Consider the following 20,117-nt stretch of genomic DNA (forward strand, 5'->3'; position numbering starts at 1 on the left):
TAAATACCGCCAGAAAAAATTTTTTAAATACCAGAAGTCTTTACGCAACCGGCGTTAAGCGTAAGTTAATGGCATTATTCATTATATAGTCATGGGTATCAGATCAGTCATGCGTATGAGGGAACAGGTTGGCTTTAGGAAGCGATATTCATCAATGGAGCGCATCCATATAATAATTCAGGTACAGCTAAGAAATCTGCCAAGTATAACCAATCAATTTATGGTGTTCGTAGATCAACGAAAAGGATTTCGATGCAGCAGAAATACCAACAATAATGTAGACAATGCGTACGGTGAAATTGTAGAGGAAGCACAAGTGAATGAATCTTAGCGAATATGTTTAAAGATTACATAGCTCATTCTTGACAACAAAAGCAACAAACTACCAATTAACAAGGAGGTCAGGCAAGAAGAGAGACTCTCGGCAATGTATGCTTAGGAGTATTCAAGTTCTTAGACTGACAAGCATTGGCTTGGGTAATCAATGGGGAATAGATAAATAGAATAAACTTTATTCTCCAACGGATAAGGTGATCTACCCACCCCCCCGACACGCAGGTCAGGGGGCGGGTGCCGCCGCCTCAGATGCATGCTGGGAGGTCTTGGGTCCCAGCAGCCTCTTCAGCCAGTTCGACAAGCTGGAGCTGGAGCTCAGAATCCCAGCTGCACAGCAGGGTCTCCCAGGTGTCTCTACTACCAATATTGTGCATCCCCCCAGGAGAGTACGGGCATTCCCATATTATGTGGTCCAGGGACCCTCTCGCCCCACAAAGATTACGCCTATCGCTCCTGGCCTCAGGGAACATGTGGTTCGCCACAACCGCGTGCGGATGCGTATAAGCTTGCATTCGTCTCCGCGCGATTGCTTGTCTGTTGTTTAATTTCGGATCTGGCGGCGGTACCAGTCTACGAGCCAATCTATAATGCTGCGTGATCTCCCCATATTTTAGCGTGCGCTCTCCGCTCCCTCGGTCATCGAGGGGCCCCGTAGCGGCTCGGCGGTAGAGATCTCGAGCCAGCTCGTGGGCCGCCTCGTTGCCTGGGACGGCTTCGTGAGCCGGAGTCCAAATTATTCGAATTTTTCCATTTAACTTTATCTGGCCTAGGATTCTGGCCGCTAAGGGCGAGATCCTTCCCTTGCTAAAATTTTTATCATAGTTTTGCTGTCACTGATCAGAAATTTGGCGTCCGTTCCAGCGCAAGCTAACGCGATCGCAATTTGCTCGGCAACTTCTATGCTGCGCCCGCGCAGAGTGGCAGCTGTCACGGGATTACCCCGGCCGATGACGGCCGTTGCCACCGTAAAATCACCGCCATCTCCCGCCGCGTCTACATAGGCCACCTCAACGGGGGGAAACTCAGATATCTGCGGTTCGTAGATGATACTTTGTTCAGCAATGATGGAGATGACATATAACAAATGATTGAGGACCTTAGCCGACAAAGCTTAAGAGTGGGTTTGAAGTCTATGGTAATGTACAATCACCGAGCAAGACCAACAGAATTCCTTAATGACAATCATCACCTGGAATTTTTCCAAGAGTACGTTTATCTAGGCCATTTACTCACAAAGGATCCGGATCATGAGAAAGAAATCTACCGAAGAAAATTGCGTTGGAACGCGTACGAATGGCGCATTACCAAGTCATGATTGGCAGATTATCGCTATCCTTGAAAGTAAAAGTTTACAGTCATTGTATTCTACCGGTACTAACATATGGAGCAGAAAATTGGTGGTTAATAAAGAAGCTTGGGAAGGAGCTGAATACCGGGCAACGAACAATCGAACGAAAAATGATGGGCGTAGCAGTAAGAAACAGGAAGACAGCGTTGTGGATTAAAGAGCAAGCGAAGTAGCCGATATTCTAGTTGAGATCAGGAGAGCGAGAGAGAAAAACGAAGAGGGTAAGATGGGAAGTTTAACCAAGGACCAGCTGCCCGGTATACCCTATGCTCGGGCAGGGAGAAGAGGGGAGAAAATAGCAGAAAATAAATATGAAAAAAGAATACAGAGGCAATCATTCCGAACGCACTCGCAAAGAAATGTTCGCTCGCTGTCACAAGCGTTCGACCAGTCCAGTCGCCTTAAAGTGCACTCGGGCCCTTGTGGCCTTGTGCATGCTGGGATTTTTTCCTCTGAGAGCGGTCTGTCATCCAATCGGCTGAGTCCAGCTTGCAGAGCACATTGTTGAGCGTCAAAGTATGGGCAGCGGCACAGAAGGTACTCTACTGTCTTGTCGCGCCCGCACATATTGCAGGCCGCATTGTTGGCCATTCCTGTTAGGAATGAATAGGCATTCGTAAACGCGACGTTCAATCACAGGCGGCGCAGTAAAATTGTTTCGCCGTGGGAGATTCCGGGTGATAGGCGAAGTCGAAAGTTAGCTACGTCGAGAGAATACAAGCGTGGGTTGGTGAAACCCGGTGAATTCCATCGTAGAAGTGTGATGTGGTGAAGTAGAAGTGATTGAAGTTGCCGCGCAGCATCCGTTCCCGAGAGTGGTATAGGCATTTGCTGATGTTCATGAGCCGAGCGCGCAGTTTCATCTGCACTGTCGTTGTCGACAATTCCGCAGTGGCTCGGTAACCATTGAAATAGAATGCCGTATCCTTTCTCGAGCGCTTGGTGATGAGCGTGCCTTATTTCCGACACTAGCTGCTCGTGTAACCCATGACGTGGGGCAAATTGCAGAGCTTTCAGGGCCGTTTTTCGCATCGCAAGAAATGTGCCAACGTTTTGGTGGCTGCTGGAGCACGTAATCGATTGCACCTTGAAGAGCCGAAAGTTCTGCTGCTGTCGACACCGTAATGTCAGATAATTTTAACTGCAAATAGACGGCGTACGATGGAACAACTACTGCTCCGGTAAAACTGTTGTAATTCATGGAGCCGTCTGTGTAATTGTGGATGCGGTCAAAATAGGACTCCTTTAGGAGAAGCAGAGACAACGGCTTCAGGGCTAGCGGTGACAAGTCTGTCTTCTTAACAATCCCAATAACTGAGAGGCACACGCGAGGTTGCTGGAGACACCCCAATGCCGACGTTGTGCGTTTCATAGGCTTGAAGCCAGATGGTATCGATTCCTTTTGTCTGGTCACAACGCCACAGAATGTAGCCCGTGGTCTTTGCGCTGGCAAAAAGGCTATATAGTGGTCGAGAAAGGTGTCCAATGTGCGCTTTTAGCCTCTCAGTGGCGATATGTGTGGTGATCGGGGACTCCTGTGCGATGACTATCGTTGCAGTTGTCGAAGAACATCTGGGAAGGCCAAGACATGTCCGATGTGCTTGGGCTTGTACGCTCTGTAGTCCATGGAGATTAGTCTTGCATGTGCTGGACAAGACATGAAAATTGTATCGCAGAAATCACCTAACATGTAACGCACGGATAAGCCCCGCGATTTTCCCGCTACAAATTTAAACAAGTTCTCAATGCGTAGGAGTTTTCAAGCCGGCGTCACACGAACACTTTCGATCGCGATCAAACCCGATCACGATCGACATTAGCAGCGCTCTTGCGTCACTGGGAAAACTGTACACGTGGTCACCCGCGCCCACTTTTTTAAGACGATTAGCACTCTTTTGTCCGACCGACCGACCGACTGTCCTATATATACTTGCTGGCACTGACGTGCCAGCAAGTATATATAGGACGTAAACATATTAATGTCATACGCGTAGTTACGGGCACCTCCCCAACCGTTGCGAACTGAAGCAAACGTACGCATGATGTACGACGATTCTGAGCAGACAAGAGCTAATGTTACAAGTGAAACGTTACAACCGGCGTCGTCTTTACGCGACTGGAGCAGCTATGACTTACCGAGGTGTTATAATGCCCTCGGAAAGCATGCCACAATCAGTTAAACACTGTTGCAACCGCGCACAGTCTATAAGCACGACGAACATACTCGGCTCTCTGCAGGGACCGCTGTACGACGACGACGACCGACGGACGGTACATTAAGTCTTTATGCAAGGTGTCTAATAATTTTTCACGTCAACTAGTGGGTAAACAGTGGTGACTGCTCATTAAGCACTCACATCACACAAGCATAGTGCGTACGGAGAGACCGTTCATAATTTAACAATGCGAGGAAGGGCGATTGGCGAAGCGTCCCGTAGATAGCTTTGAGAAACCTGCGGCAATGAATCGACGCAGGAGTATTTTTTTTTTCGACAACAGCAACACACAACCACGATCTGATATATTTCTTAGAGAGGTATCATTTTTATTTTTCATCGCGTAACCGCAAACGCAGGGAGCGCCGCCCATATACCGCGACCGCCTATGCAGCAGCCGCGCTCTTTTTTCTCTAGCAATATGGCCGCCGGCGTTTTCACTCACTCCCGTAGGCGGCGCCTGGGACTGCCACTCTAGAAGTTTAAGTATATAACCTACTTAGACCAAATGGCCCAAGTTGCCTGCTAACGTGTACCACTAGTATGACCTCGTGGTCGTCATGCCGTCGTGGTTGTTCCATTGTCGTTATTACATCTTATCCGACTCTCATCATGACATCGTCATCTCGTTGTCGGTATGCCATCCTTGTAACGCTGTCATACCATTGTCATCGCTTCACAAACGTCATCCATTTGTCATCATGCCGTCGTCATTATACTGCCTTCACCGTTTCGCCGACGTCAGTCCTTGTTCCATATTTCATCGTAAACGTGCTGTCGTCGTTCAGTCGTGATTATGCCGCCGTTGTTATGCCGTCGTCGTTACACAGTTGTCGCTATGCATTTGTTGTGATACCGTCGTTGTGATCGCTTCGTCGTTGTCATCCCAGGTTCTTCATCCGATTCGCTTTATACCGCCATCTTCACGCCACCATCGTCATACATCGTAGTCATCCCATTGTCGTCATGCCGTCGTCATCGCGCTGTTGTCGTACCATTGTCTTCATATCAGAAACGTCATCCAATTGTCATGTCGTCGTCATCATACCACGTTCGTCGTTCCATCGACGTCATCCTTTCTTTGACATTCCGTTGTAATCCTTCTGTTGTCTTTCAGTCGTGGCTATGACGACGTTGTCATGCCGTAGTCGTCATTGTGTCTCGTCATACAATCGTCGCCATACATTTGTTACCATACCGTCGTCGTGATGCCATCGTTCGTCTGCCGAATCTCGTCAACCGTCGTCGTCAAGTCGTAGACATATAGTTGTCGACACGCCATCGTCGTCATTCACTCGTCGTCATATCACTTTTTTCATGCCAATGTCGTTATACAGCATTCGTCGTTCCATCAAACGTCATTCTTTCCTCGTCATTTCATCGCCGTCACTGCGTCGTCGTCATGTAGTTGTGGCCATGACCGACCATGGCGAGCCAGTCTCACAGCAAAGTTGGCCGATCACGGAAACGGTGTATGTTGGATGTAGTCAAAGCAATCGGAATCTCAGAATACTCACTGCAGATTCTAAATAAAGATACATGTATTCGGCAATATGGTGTGTCGCTGCATATTGCTTGAACTCTAATCACATTAACTTCGATAGTCATCGTGGGATGGGTTGTACCAGAAATCGTTCGTCTTCGTGACATTGGAAAACTCTGGTCAACGTTGCTCCCAGGCTGTTAAGACCTCGTATTCCTAAAGATTATCGTGCTCAGGCGACAAACGGATGGACCCATCCCCGACGTTCAAATGGAGGTGGCGCAGTGTCTTTGACCCCTTCATCTGTCAACAATGGGAAGCGCATTAGTGAGATTGGGAGGGCGGTGATGTAAAAATTTCAAGAGTGTCAAAACGTCACCGAGTTGGATCAAAGTGACGATGAGTTTGCATTGAAATGACGGTGAACATATGAGAAGTATTTGAATGGTGGAAAGCTCGCATCAAAAAAAAAAAAAAAATCTAGACTGACTTCAGTTGTCCAAAGTATTTTTCGTGTAGCAGCCACAAGAGGAATCAATGGAAAAAGCACGAATACAACTGTTCCCATTTCGCAAGAGCAGAAGACGTTCCTAAAGACACAGTTAACAATATTTTATTGATGCACAAAAGTATGCAGATTTTCTGCAATAACCATGCATGTGCCGCTTTGCATTTTCTTTTGTGTGATCATTTTATTTGACGAACAATAATGAAACACATTTTAAACGTATTCTAAGAGTAAAGAAGGTGGCAGCAAATAAGTTATCTAATATTCATCCACAACACAACTAGCTACTGGTTTTCATTTTCCTTCTATTCGTTATTTCCTACAGCGAGTAATGTGGATGCTGCAAATTTTTGCAACGCTGGTGAAAAGGACGTGGGAAATCAAACAGAACGCAGGAAATATTAATCTCCCTGCGCATGTTTCTTTTGAAATATATTTCCTCACGTTAAGTGGCTGAACCCTAGTGTCTCCTGCCTTGCATTTCTTTTTCTAGCACTACGCGTGTTCCCTTGCAATTAACGTGAACATACATGTTTGTTCGAATATAGCGTTAGAATAAGATGCTTGCAAGCGTCATATTCTAACTTCATGAGAAAAAATTCAGTGCCCCTCCGCTCTGTGAAGGTGGATGACAAGCCAAGCTGTGTATATGGGCCCCTTTATGGCGAACTGTCCTTTGCCGTGCGCCGAACGCCGTACGCACGTAAATGCAAGGCGAGGCGCGCCTAGTCGCTCCTCCACGACGTTGAGCCTCGGAAGATGATGAAGCACCGAGGGTTATACATACCCATGTATTGCTGCAAAATGCGACACTACACCTTTTACTAACGAATCCCGGCACGTAGAACCAACACACTGCTTCACTGTAGCCAAAGCGATCGGGCGTTTGTCGACGTCCCGCAATGCAGTAATGGTTATGAGGTCATTCGAAAACCACAAGCGCTCACACACAACACAGGCCACACAAAATTTGTTCCCCATAAACTTCCTCTGAAATCTGGTCGCTGCTCCGGTGAAACGTTCCAAGTTTGCGGGATCGGGGCCGCATGAACGGTTCGCATTCCTTTCGGCCTCGCGGTCCTGCGGGCAGCGCGCGTACGGTACCGCCACCACGGGAGAGCGGAAGGAAAGGAGATACGCAAGCGCTTGGAACGCCGACAAAGAGTGGGCGGTGTGAACGTAGACATGGCCGACGCGTGTAAAAGTGTAGTATCTGTTCTTATAAGTTTAATATCCTATACGGGTTGTATTTGGACCCCAGATATTAAATTTATTTTTGCAATTTTGGCGTATAGTGGTTAAAGCCTACTTCACCTCCGCTGCGGGTCGGCCCGGTATTGCGCTATCTTCACGATCGGCCCATGTATGGGGAAAATTTTCAATCTACCCGGCTGGGTAGACGCACGCAATCTTTTGCAGAACCTACACACTCTTAGAAAAATTTACACCTTTTGGAGCTTATCTTGTCCCACAACAATAATCGTCATCTGTCTTGCCCGCGTTTCCTTTCTTTAACGCTGCGAGCCCGGTACTTCTCAGTCACGAACGGCATGCGCGTTATCAGTGTGACGCAGCGTTCTCGACAGGAAAGTAGCGAGCGCCGAGTTTTCAGGAAAGAAAACGCAAGCAAGGCAAAAAAAATTAAAATTAAATTGTGAGGTTTTACGTGCAAAAACCACTTTCTGATTATGAGGCACGCCGTAGGGGGGGACTCCGGAAATTTGGCTCGTTGGAAACACCTAGGGAATGCTCTTTGCCGTGTTGAGACGTAACAGGAGCTAAAGGGTCTTCTAGTGGCAGTGTATTGTGGTATTCTGAAAGCCAGTAGACCAGCGTATTGTAATTTACATTCGCGCCAAATTTATTGACTCCAGTTTAATCATTGTGCATTGTAATAGGTATTCGAGATTCAAAAATGGCAGGCGACCCTAATCTTTGACTTCGGTGTCTGTTAGTAGCACTCGCACCTCGGCACTGGTGTTCTTTAGGTTAAGAGGAAGCTTTAGCTCGGGCCCAACTCCGACGCGGCCTATTCAAATATATGTAAAACGCAAAAACGTTTTTATGAGATAACCCCTGGACCGATTTTAATGAAATGTGTTGCATTTGAAAGAGAAAGTTAAATTCTAGTGACTGTTGGAAGCGGCATTTCGATTTAGCGCTTGAATTTTCTTAAAACGATTTTCAAATATTTGACCGTTTGAAAAAAATAGAAGCACGAAGTTTACAAATTCATAGCTCTAGAACTGATATCGCGGTTCTGTAAACGGCATCCATTAGATCATTCAAAGCGGACAAATTCAATATGTCATTTTAGATCTTACATGAATTTGTTACGTTGTTTACAAGGATCTTGCACAAGTTGTATTTCCCAATTATTAAATTTTTTTATATTCATGTGTAACATATCAATTTTGTCCGCTTTAGATGTACTATTTGATGCAACTCACAGAATTGTAGTATCGTTTTTCGTTGTTGAGTTACAGAGTTGTAAACTTGATAGTTTCGTTTTTTAAAAGTTTTTGATTTTTGCCAATTTTTCATAAAAGATTGACGACCAAACTCAAGAATTCGAAACCACCAGTCACTAGATTTTAAGTCTTTCTTTTAAATGCAACAAACGTCATCAAATTTGGTGCAGTGGTTGCTGAGAAAAACGAATTCTCATTTTACATGTATTTAGATAGGAGCACCTGAGCTAAAGCTTCCTCTTAAGCGAGCGAACGTCTTTGCCCTGGCACGATATGGGGGCGAAGAGCGAGGGGGGTTAGGAGGAAGAGCAGCGCGCGCAATCTAAAATCCTTACCTCTGACGTGATCGCTGCGCCGTAGCGCGCCTGGTGGGAAAGCGTCGCCTGCGATGTGTGCCGTGCTGCTGGTGAGAAGTCATGCGTCTGCGTGGTGCTCCCAAGCGAGATAGAGGACGATCCCATCGAGGCGTCAGCCCCATGATCGCGTCCGCCTTCATCGCGCGTTATGCTCATGAAAGTTTCGCGTACACCCATTCCCACAGTACGTGGGATCTGTCTATTCTTTTTTTTTTTTCAGGCAACGCCAGAACAGCAGCTCCCCGTGTGCTCGTGTGGAGGATATGTCTTGGAGTCGTAGCTCGAGCCATATGTCACCTCTGTTAGTATGTCCGTTAGGACTAAGCCATACGAGAAAGTTGCCGCCTTGAACATGGAAACGGGCTCGTAGTATGGTCAAGTCTGATGAATGGAGCGCACTTTGGCTATACTTGGGCGAATGGAGGGCGAAAAGACTTTCAGAGAGATGTATTTCACACTTTCGGTACAAATGCGACGGGGAGGAAAAAGGCGCGAGAGGCTCGGGCAGGTATCATCATCGTTAAGTCGCGCGTGTGGTTTGCATAATAGTGTCGGCCGTATGTCATTTCCTGACTCCTGACCGTCGTTGTGGGCTACGCCTAAACACGAGACATCTTGCAAAAAGGGCCGTCAGAGTCGTGTCGACAAGCGTATATATGTGCTTGTGGTCGTTCCTCTCCGTCACTTAATTATCTCGATGAATCGCATGCGGATGTCATTAGATCCTCGTTCCAGCGAAGCCAAGGAACGGTTCCAGGTGCGTAAATACGTAATGACATGATTTGCTTTTGTTAGTTCTACGTATCAGCACGTATTCTCTTATGTAAGTGTTGCCCTAAATTGGGGGGGCGATCGCCTTGTTACCACGCCGATCTGTCACATGAGTGGCGGGCGCCCAAATGCTGGCCAATGAAAAAGGCTGTTACCCAAGAGAAGTTTGGCGCTTTGTCCTGACATAAGTATTGCAGCTTCATTTTTTCGTTGTAATTTGAGGAAGTTCCAGAAACGAAATAACGTTCTTTGGTAAATTTAGGTTTGAGTATGAGCCTTTTATACCGGTGTCACGCGTACACTTTTGATAGCGATCGGGGCCGATGCGGATCGGATTTCTTGATTGCGATCAACAATGTCCGCTGCTGCACGGTCCAACGATCCGGATCTAGTTATCGTCTGCTGATCGTCGGCAACTCTGAGAACTTGCTACAAATTCAGATTTGCAAAATATGGTTAAATTGGGACAATATATAAATTTTACAGTTTGCTAATGCTGAGTAAAAGGTTCTTAATTTTTTTTTTTTTTTATTCAGGTGCACTCACTTTTTTTTTTCTTTTAGCGTTTTCATTTAACTTCGCTAGAGGTCGCAGACGTGAGTAATGTTGGAGTCGCACCGCTGGCACGAGTTGTTGGGGCCTCGGTGCTGACGCCCGTTATTGCCAATGGGTCGCAGGCCCCAAGGGTAGCGTTGGCCTGGCGGCCTGGGGCACTGGAAGCATCCGAAGGTCCCGGCAAAGCAAGAGAAGACTGGTAACAGAACAACTTGTTTATTCTAACATAGCAAAAGAGCGGCCGGTCATGTCGACCGAAGTGGAGAGACGGGAGAGCACGTAACTCAACAGTACAAATCGGAACCTCTCCCTGGCGTCCGGGGGCAGCTGCTCTTATACTCTCGGCGTCGCGGTCCAAAAGAGAAGGTCACGGGATGAAGGTCACGGGATGAAGGTCACGGGACGGCGGAGCATGACCCCACGACGGCGCGAACTGTCGAGCCGAGAGACCTGCTGAACCGAGTGTAGTGACGCATCGCCAACCTTCACTTGGGGAGCTCCGCTCCCCTGATGCCGCGCTTTGACAAGCGTGGGCACACACACACACACACACACGAAGACACGTGGCACTGAAACACGCCTGGACACGCTTGGCGGGTAGGCGTTGCGGCGGCGTCGGACGGGCCAAAATGTCCGCCGCTTTGAACAAAGCCCCGGCGTCCGTTGCATCCGCGCCGGCATTACCGCGCGTTGTAGGCGAAACGTAACAGTAAACATGTTTTTTTGGTTGTGGGAGTTCATAGTGTTTGTTTTTCTTTTTTATTCTTTAACCTAGGTAGGACATGAGCAGTATAGCAAGAACTTGGTGGCGCAATTCACCGCCCCGTTCCAAAGGGGACGCTCATAACATCTATCCACATATCCATGTCCGCAATAAAGACTAATAAGAGGCGATTGGAAGACTGGTGGCAGAAAAGTAGGGAACGGTTGGTTGGTTGTGGGAGTTCATAGGGGTTTTTTTATTTCATTTTTTTTTAACCTAGGTAGGCATTAGGCAGTATAATAGCAAGAGCTTGGTGGCGCAGCCCACCGCCCCGTTCCAAAGGGGACTTTCCTAACATCCATCCACCCGATTAGAGTCACTAGCAAAAAATTACCTGTGATCTAGCTCGTGCAGCGAGCACGCAGGGCAGCTGAGGCCATTGGAGCCCTGGACAAAGGACCCCACCTATGCTAAACCCAGTCAAGAGCGTCCAAGAAGACCCTCCTGACAGACTACAACAAAATATTCTGCAGAGACCATGCAATAATTGTTTTTGATGATGATCATGATAGCCCATCTCGCCCGGTATCTAGAGGCTGATCGCGTATCCCACAAGATCGCTATCACAAATGACCGCGTAGCAACACTCGATCTAGCTCAAGCTCAATCCGAATCATCCCCGATCGTGGTCAGAAGTGTACATGTATTAGTTACGTTTAAGCTACCTGCAAAAGTTGTTTAGATATCTCAGTTTCTTTTAGCAGCATAATACTCAGAAATTAGGGGCGCTGAATAACAAATGCCTGATGTTATTATTATTATTGTTTTCTCTTGTAGTGAACTGTTTTTTTTTTTCGCCCTCGAATAAGAACGTGCCGTGAAAGTTGGGATTTTGAGTTTCGGCAGTAACGCTATTGAATGTCACGTGATTAGTTTACTCTTGGTCGCGTGCGTATAAATGTCGTACAGAAATCCCTCACGTGACCTGATCCTAGGTGCCTAGGGACAGAATCCTTTAGGAATTTTTGAGAAGGCACGACAGTGGCGCCGAGCGACGCCGTGGCGTGTTCGTCCTCAGCTTGATCGTTCTCTGGACCACGTGTTGTTCAACATTGCTCATGTGATTGTGCTTGCGTTGCTTGTGTATTGGTTGTAGGTTCTGTGTTACTTGGCGGAAAGCCGTGATCAGTGGTGGTGCGGTAGTACGGCTTTGGCCTCGGTGAGCTCTGGCAGTACAGAATCTGCGTTGTGTAACCCGTGCTTCCTTGAGAACCCGGCGGTGGTGACAATTGAAATGACGAAGTGGCCTAGCGCCTCGGCAGCGAAGTTCTGCGAACCGCGATGTGGCGTCGCCGTGTCCGACTTTGCTTAACGGACATCGAGGGATGTGGGAGGTACTGCTCGCTACAAGTCATGTAAATGCGACTGCGTCGACCGCCCACTGTTCAGCGCTGAATGTGTGTTTGGTGTGCTGTGCTTGGAACGAGTGGTGCAGCCGTGCAGCGGGGGTGGTGGAGGAGCAGAGTGGCTTAGGTGCTACATTGGCGCGCTCACAGACGTGCTCCCGTTTTGGCCTCATCAGCGGCTGTCGCGGGATTGTGGTGTGCTCCTTGCCTAATATGAAGTTTACGATGCTAACACACAGCATGTTCACGTTTTTCGGTGCTGTGTCATTTGCATGACGACCGAGTTTAAAACGAGGCATATGTCTGTGTTCTTTGCGTTTGTGTCTTAAATTACTTTCTATTGTGGAATTGCTGGCAGTCTTATTACGCAAAGGGTACGAACGTAAACATATAAATATATTTCTGTGTGCCTGAAGTTTTGAATTACCCATAATACCCTTTACGGCTCATAAGCGGGCTACACAGCCCGTGTGAATCAGCTACCTTTTGTTGCGACGCTCTTCCGTGTGATAGACTGATGCATGGTGCGCGTTTATTTCTGTACTGTTGTAAAAACCATTTGTTTATTCACTGCTTCCTTGCCGCAGTACATTTTAGTTACGCGGTGAAGCCTACTAAAAGTGGAAGGGGGCCGCTATCACCCAGCATAGTATGCCCACTTAGGCGACCTGAGAGACGGCGTTTGTGCGAGTGTATAATTAAAGAACTCTTATTATGTACAGTGACAGTGGCCCCTTGCCACTTTTAGTGTGCTTCACCGCAGTACATTGCTTAGGCTTCACCGCGAGACATTGGTGTATTGCGAGAAAGGTAATCTTAAAACGCCCAATTATGCAATGTTTATTTTGTGGCTTGCTACACCACAATACAGGGGTGGAAATAAGCATCGTGCAGTAAAGCTAAAACTAAGAGTGGAAGTGCACATAGGTTTACACTGTGCTCATTATTTTCAATTGTAATATAATTTGCAAGTGCATCTGTACTCGTGGTAAGCTTCGACATCTCTTTGTACATTACAAATTGATATTGCAGGGAAGCTTACTAAAGCACATTGGCCATTATGGAACGCATTCTTCACCTTCAATGCAGGAGCACAATGTTTATTCATTCCCATGCTTTTCGCTGCACTGCACACACTCTTTGAGAACTGATTCGTTGTTCATAAGTGCACTGGTACTTTAGTCTAAACTGGAAGGCTGAAGTTGATATGGAAGCACAATTTATTTAAGGGGACAAGATGTTGCCAAGGCAGTTGCAACACAGCATTTTTTTTTCAGGCACCTTTTCTACTAGAAGCTTCCATTAAAGTGTTTCGAGCCTCTTTGAGCCAGCACATAGTGTATATAAAAATCAGACACTGATTGAGCTTGGGAACATAACCTATGCTCTCTGCAGTAACCTGTGCACAGAAGTTCATGCCTTTCTATAGTAAAATAAAACATAGCACGACCAGACAAAATAAAAAGGGGGTGGGCTGCAGCAATACTAAGTGTTAAATGGTGCTTTATCCTTTCCCTTGAGTTTTCTGTTTTTGTGCTTTTTATTATGGATCCTCCACAGTAACCGCGCGAGTGCCGAACTTGAGCTTGTTGGTTTTGAGGTCTCATGGTTGTTACTAACAGAACAATGTGATAAACGAACAAGTGCTTGGAGGCATCCAGTCACCTTGCTTGTCTCATGGTGTCGCTCCATGAGCACCATTAGCCTCCCGACCAACTATGAAGAGGTTTGTTGCAATTGCTTCTAAACTATATTGCCACCATGTCAACAGTGCTATCAATGACAACTTTTGGAGAGTAGAATGCTTGCACCCAGTAAAGTCTAAGAAGGCAGCATTCTGGACGTGCGAAGTGGGCCTTTTGAAGCTGGCAGCATTGCTGAAGGGGCTTTTCCTGTCTGCCCTCTTTATGGATGCACAACGATGATTTCCTCTTTCAGAGGGATTGTTTCAGCGGTTATTACACGGCAACAGTGTTGGGTGTTTGTAGCATAGAAGCTTGTCTTTGCCTACTGTCAATAATCTGTTCCTTCTCCAGGGCCCCTGGGAAGGGCCTACTTTTTGGACACAATGTGCTGTCCATGCATGCATGCATTTTTAGCTTGTAAAGACGTCTATTACCCCTTGCCTCAAGCTGGTCCTTGCTGGCGTCACCCAAGAAAGCATTGGGGAGTATGGCGGTGCACACTTACAAAACACTGTTGATACCAGTGAAACCAGATGTGCTGTTTTTGTTTTTTTCCTACTCCATCCTCATCAGTTACAATGAGCAGTTCTTTGTCTGAACAGAAGGTATATGTAGTTGGTCGTACATAGCCTGCAGGCTGACTTGACGTGTTATGACAGAGACCTGCCCGAGAACCTTAGCGCAGCGTATATATGTAAAAACCTTCTGATGTGTTGATGACTTCCTTCTCTTCTTCCACACTTTGCCTGATGAAGCCAGCAACAGGATCAACCAGATGTTCAACAGGCTTCGCACTAGTTTTCCCAGCCTCTCCTTTACCAGGGTGCTGCTCATAGATATCTGTGTTCTTGAACTTGCACTGCACTTCAACCATGGCCACACCTGCTGAATCTATAGCATGCAATCAAAAAATTGCTGTACATAATGTTGCCCCAAACTCATGACATGTGCTACAAATGTAGCCTTGAGGAACACCCTCATTTATTTATGCCCTCATCATAATGTAAGAAGCTTTGCATGATAAGTGCAATGATTAATATCTGCTGGTTTTTCAGCGTTATTCCTGTCGAGCTTGCTGAAAGCTATCCTGAGTGTTTCAAAAGCAAAAGACCGCTGCTGGACAAGAATTGCATAAAACAAGGGTCGCTACAACCACATATGTCACAAAATGAAGAAGGCCACTGAGTGTACAGGCGGTTCACTTCGTATCCAACAAGCTTGGGTCTCCCTTTGCAAGTGGGTCAACTCAACTTGCCCCGAAGACACGGCTTGTGACAAACTATGTGCCAGATGCTGTGTCCCCTGCAAAGCTGAAGATGTGTACAAGATTCCGACACCCCGCAGCAGCTCCTACACTGGGAAAACAGGTCACTATAAGAACGACTGCCTTTACTAACATGCTAATAACATACAAACGGGCAGAAATTTGGCTATTCATTGGCCCCAACTGCAAGTGCAAGCTACTCTTCCACCAGATGTGTGTTGTTCACAAGAACTGGAGCTATACAAATGGACGTAAGAACAGTGATGTTTGAAAGCACTGTTTTTAGAGTTGAACAATACTCTGCACAAGCAGCGCTACCTGCAGCGCTGGTGCCTTATAGCCACAATCCATCACTGCGCCACCATGCAAAGGAGCTATTTGTGAATGATTAACTTCTACTTATTATATTTCTGGTGGCAAAACAATGCAAGTACATATCCATATTGTGTGCAATATGGTTAACTAATGTCAATTATGATAGTCATTCCTAATCTGAAATGCAACAAAAGAGCAAGAATAGGCAACAAATTGTAATTCAAAAAGACAACCAGTGCACAGGATAAGTGACAAACTTCCTTTTATTGAAAAAAAAATGTCCATGTGCGAGTATGCCACCAGCAGTGGGCAGCAGTCTTTCAAGCTTGGGTGATGTGGGCAAAACTTAGAAAAATGCTACAATCACACTCAAATGTAAAACGACCCTGGACACAAAAAACCGACAACATATTGTACAGAATGAAAGGGCAAGACTCCATCCAAGAACACTACGGCACCCCATACTTGACATGGTGTAATGTTAACATGCCCTACCCATTAAAAAAGAAAGCAAAAAACACTGAAAATACGCCTTAAAATGCAATGTGCAGAGTCTGAAGCCAAGAAAAAACAACCCAAAAAAGGTTTCGCTAAGTCTTTCAATGATTAAAATTGTCCACCTGTCTCGTCACTTCTCAATGAACCTGCACAGCTGAACAGGAAAGAAAGCCCTATAGCAGGGCCGCAGAAAATGTCACCAAATAAATATAGTTTGCTTACCAAGGATACCTCCGGTTTAGTTGTGGTCTGACTTTGCACAATAATTATGTATCAGCTTTTCTTGTTTAGAATGGTTTAGCAGATAGGGAAGAAATGGCCATGAGAGCACCAGATGTATGCATAGTCTACGCACAAAAAGCCACTGCTTTCTTACTTTTATTTTTTTCTCTAAAACTATTCACGAGTATTTAAGTGCCTTAATAGCACAGCTAACATCCTACTGCAAAATACAAAATTGGGCAAGTTGTGGCATAAAGAAAATTGCAGTTTCACTCATAATGCAAAACAATGATGCAGTAGCTAGTGAAATATGCGCAGGAAGTTTGCTTCATGCGGTGCTTGTTGAAGTGAACCCTTGCCAATGGAAGTCAGTAATGTCCTTTAGAGAAGTAAAATAAGTACGAGTCGTATTTATTTGTGGGAGTTGTGCCTTCCAGTGTTGAAGTGGAAAGACTCGACTTTTCTTCCTCTTCTTTCATATCCGGACTTAGCCACTGGTCTCCACCAAAACAACCCTTTAGCTTCTTACTGCTGAATTCATTTTGGTTTTCTCAAATCTATATTTGGGCTACCCACTGCTAGGTCTCGCGCTCTGCTTGAGGAAAACAAGACACTAGCAGACCCATCCAGTAAATCTGAGAAGCCAAGCACTAGAAGAAGATTAATGAAGCAGGTGCACCCAATCACTGTCATTACATGTAAGAAGAAAAATTAACATAGGACTGCCTTCAGAAGTGGGAAGGTGATGTGTCAGAACTTGAAGGCGTGGACGCCAGCTCTATATACAGTACGCAGACATTGCGCAGGTGTTAGCCAATCATGGCACCTGTTGTCTTGATTGCGCTCTCCAGGATCAGTATTCACCACTACTGTACCTTCAGCAGAGTGGCTGAAATATAGAATTGTGGACTGCCAGTCTTTTGATCATATGTTTGAATCCTCGCAGCACAATGAGAACTTTATTTGCAATATTAAAGCGAGAAATTTGGGAAATGCAGTGAAAACACCAGTAGGCATCAGAATAACCAAGGGAGTTAGCCCATAGCAGCTATGTTGTAAAAAAGAAGACTGGCATAAGCACGAGAATTGAGATGGGCACACTACTGGTTCCTGAGCTCCCGCACACTCGTTCTGGTCAAGTAGCTGGCGGTTTTCTTTTAATCTGTGTCTTTTACGTATTTGTTTTTGACCTTTTGTTTCAATATCTGCTAACCTTCCAGAGTAATTTCCTGTTTCTTTGCAATGTCACTCTCATCGCCAGGCCAGGAGGCTTCCTCCTGGTCGGATTCTGTTCCTAACTTTGATTTGCCGGTGGAGCTTTTCTTACGCAGTGAGACGAACAGCGTACCTGTGGCTTTGGTTCCGAGTGATGGCGGAGTGATTCGCATGAAGAATCTCAAAGCAATTCAAACCGAACTCCGGATGGCCTCGGCCAATTTTCAACAAATCACCGAGGTTCGACAGTTCGGCCGAGGGGGGATTCTTTGCTGCTCGTCAGACCAGGCTTGTATTCAAGATTTACTGAATTGCGATGTTTTCGAGACACATCCGGTGAGCAGTTTCATTCCTCATCACCTTGCACGTACCAAAGGCCTAGTCCGCGGTGTCGACATAAGTCTATGTCCGGCAGAAATTTTGGAAATGTTTTCAGCGGCAGGCGTGATTTCTGTGTATCGTTGCAGCCGTGTCGTTGATAATAAGCGCATGCCCACTGAAACAGTCATTGCTACTTTCGCTGGAACGAACCGCCCATCGGAAATCAAGGCATGGCCACTTATATACCGAGTTGAGCCTCTATCACCTCGTGTCCTTCAGTGTCTAAAGTGCTGGCGGTTCGGGCACTCCATAAAAGGCTGCAGATCCAACACACGATGCCGAATTTGTGAAGAAGGCCATCACTCAAATGACTGTTCTTCCCGAAATGAGTCCTGCTGCCTTTGCAGTGGTCCCCACCGCGCAGATGAGCCTAATTGCCCTGCAAGGTCAAAAGAAGACGTCGATGCTCTCGTCGTGAGGCCATTGGAGAAATTCAGAGCAGGACTCAGGGGTATGCTGGTATAACGGCCCGTCAAACGATGTGTATGGAAAACTCAATCTCTGAGGCTGTGGCAGCTTTCGTAGAAAAGGCGCTGGAGAAAGCAATGGAGCGCATCATGAAAAATCTCACCGACTCTCTTGTTCAGGTGCTGTCCTCACAACTAGCTCTGTGGTTTGAACTAATAAAGCCAATATTGAGGATCTGGTGTCGGATCTACCGTGGAGTTCACAAACTGAAATATCGACGGCGCAGACATTCACAAATAACGAGTCATCAAAGCCATCAACTCCTGAGAAAATCGACCAAATCTGTCTCTCCGACACAGAAGGGATGGAAAATTAAGATGTAAATATGGACCCCCGATCTCATAAACAAACAAGGTCAGCGACAGAGAAAAACTTAGCTCTCCCACCAACTCCAAGGCAAAAAAGTACGTTAGAGAGATTCCGACTAAGAAGGACTTCTTAAAAGAGAGCGTTTTAGACCAAGCAGTTCCTACTGCTCGGATTTATTCACCATAGGAACTTTAACAGTAATTCAGTGGAACTGTCGTTCCATACTTTCCGCTGCAACAGATTTATTATATCTTATTTCTAAACATTCTCCAGATATTATTATTTTACAGGAAACTTGGCTTGTTGCTGGTCAGACTTTTTATCTTAAATGTTTCCGATTGGATCGCTTATCCCGAGGCGGTGGTTTAGTTTTGTTTGTCTCATCAAAAATCTGCCATAGAGCTACTATAACATACCAGATAATGTCCTCAGACTGTGAAATCTTAGCACTGGATATAATACTCCCCTGTTGCACACCTTTTTCTATAATTAACACGTACTTCCCCGCTGGAGTGCAAGATACCCGCTATCTGGATATCTGTATTGCACGCAGTCAGAAGAACATCATACTGGTAGGAGATTTTAATTCTCATCATGTATCGTGGGGTTTCAGAACGGACACTTGTGGCAAACGCTTGTGGGATTGGGTCTTAACGAATCAATTCTCTTGCTTAAATTCGAGAGCACATACTTTCGTTCGGGGTCAGTCGCGATCTGCCCTAGATCTTGCGTTTGCTACCTCGAGCATGTCTGTCACCTCCTGGAAGACTGTAGACTCCGGAACTAACAGTGATCCCTCCCTATAATTTTTGAACTGCTTACCCCGTTAACTAGTTTAGATAGTAATGTGCGCACTTTTGTTAATTACAAAAAATTTTAAAATACATTAAAATCAGCTTTACACGCTCAGGAGAGCATGGAGAGGGATATTAAAGCAATGAGCCTATGTTCCATTCTAAAACAGTCATCAAAAAAAGCTCAGTTTGTTGTGCAATCTACTAAGGGTGGATCTGGTGGAATTCTGAGGGTGGACCTGGTGGAATTCTGACTGCGAGCGAGATTTTATACGTAGAAAAGCAGCGTGGAAGAAACTTTTATTCAACCAAAGTCCTGTTAATTGGGCTGATTATACATATATAGCTACTACATTTAAACGAACAGTCTCAAAAGCTAAGGAGGATTATGATTCCAAGCTCTGCACATATCTTTCGAGGTCTTGCAATAAAAAAGCCCTGTTTAAATTTCTTCGATCTCGTAAAGTTATACCGGCGCCCGTGAATGTCGATTCTGTCGTTCTATCAACAAAAGAAGTATCGGAATCACTTGAGAAAATTGCTCAAGGACTTGCGCGACGTTTCAAACATAAATTGCCCTTAGGCCTAAAGAAACCTCCCTTGGCAGACGACTTTGAAACAGTAACAGCGACAGAGATTGAAAGCATTATTAGTTCGTTGCCAGCGTCAGCCCCCAGTCCAGATGGAATTACAACAGGAATGCTAAAAATTTTATTTGATTATGCACTTGATGACCTCCTAAACATAATAAATTTCTCTCTCAAGAATGCATGGGTTCCAAGAGAGTGGAGAGTAGCTAAAATTATTCCACTA

At 45.8% G+C, this 20,117-nt stretch overlaps 1 non-coding gene across 1 annotated transcript; it reads left to right on the forward strand.

The window, feature by feature from the left end:
• The first annotated feature begins 7,076 nt into the window (after positions 1 to 7,076).
• LOC126548677 (U2 spliceosomal RNA) lies at positions 7,077 to 7,259 on the forward strand. Its single transcript, XR_007603015.1, has one exon. It is a non-coding gene; the product is annotated as a U2 spliceosomal RNA (small nuclear RNA).
• Positions 7,260 to 20,117: the final 12,858 nt, after the last annotated feature.

Source organism: Dermacentor andersoni, chromosome 1 (genome assembly GCF_023375885.2).
Source record: "Dermacentor andersoni chromosome 1, qqDerAnde1_hic_scaffold, whole genome shotgun sequence".
Taxonomy (NCBI): Eukaryota; Metazoa; Arthropoda; class Arachnida; order Ixodida; family Ixodidae; genus Dermacentor; species Dermacentor andersoni.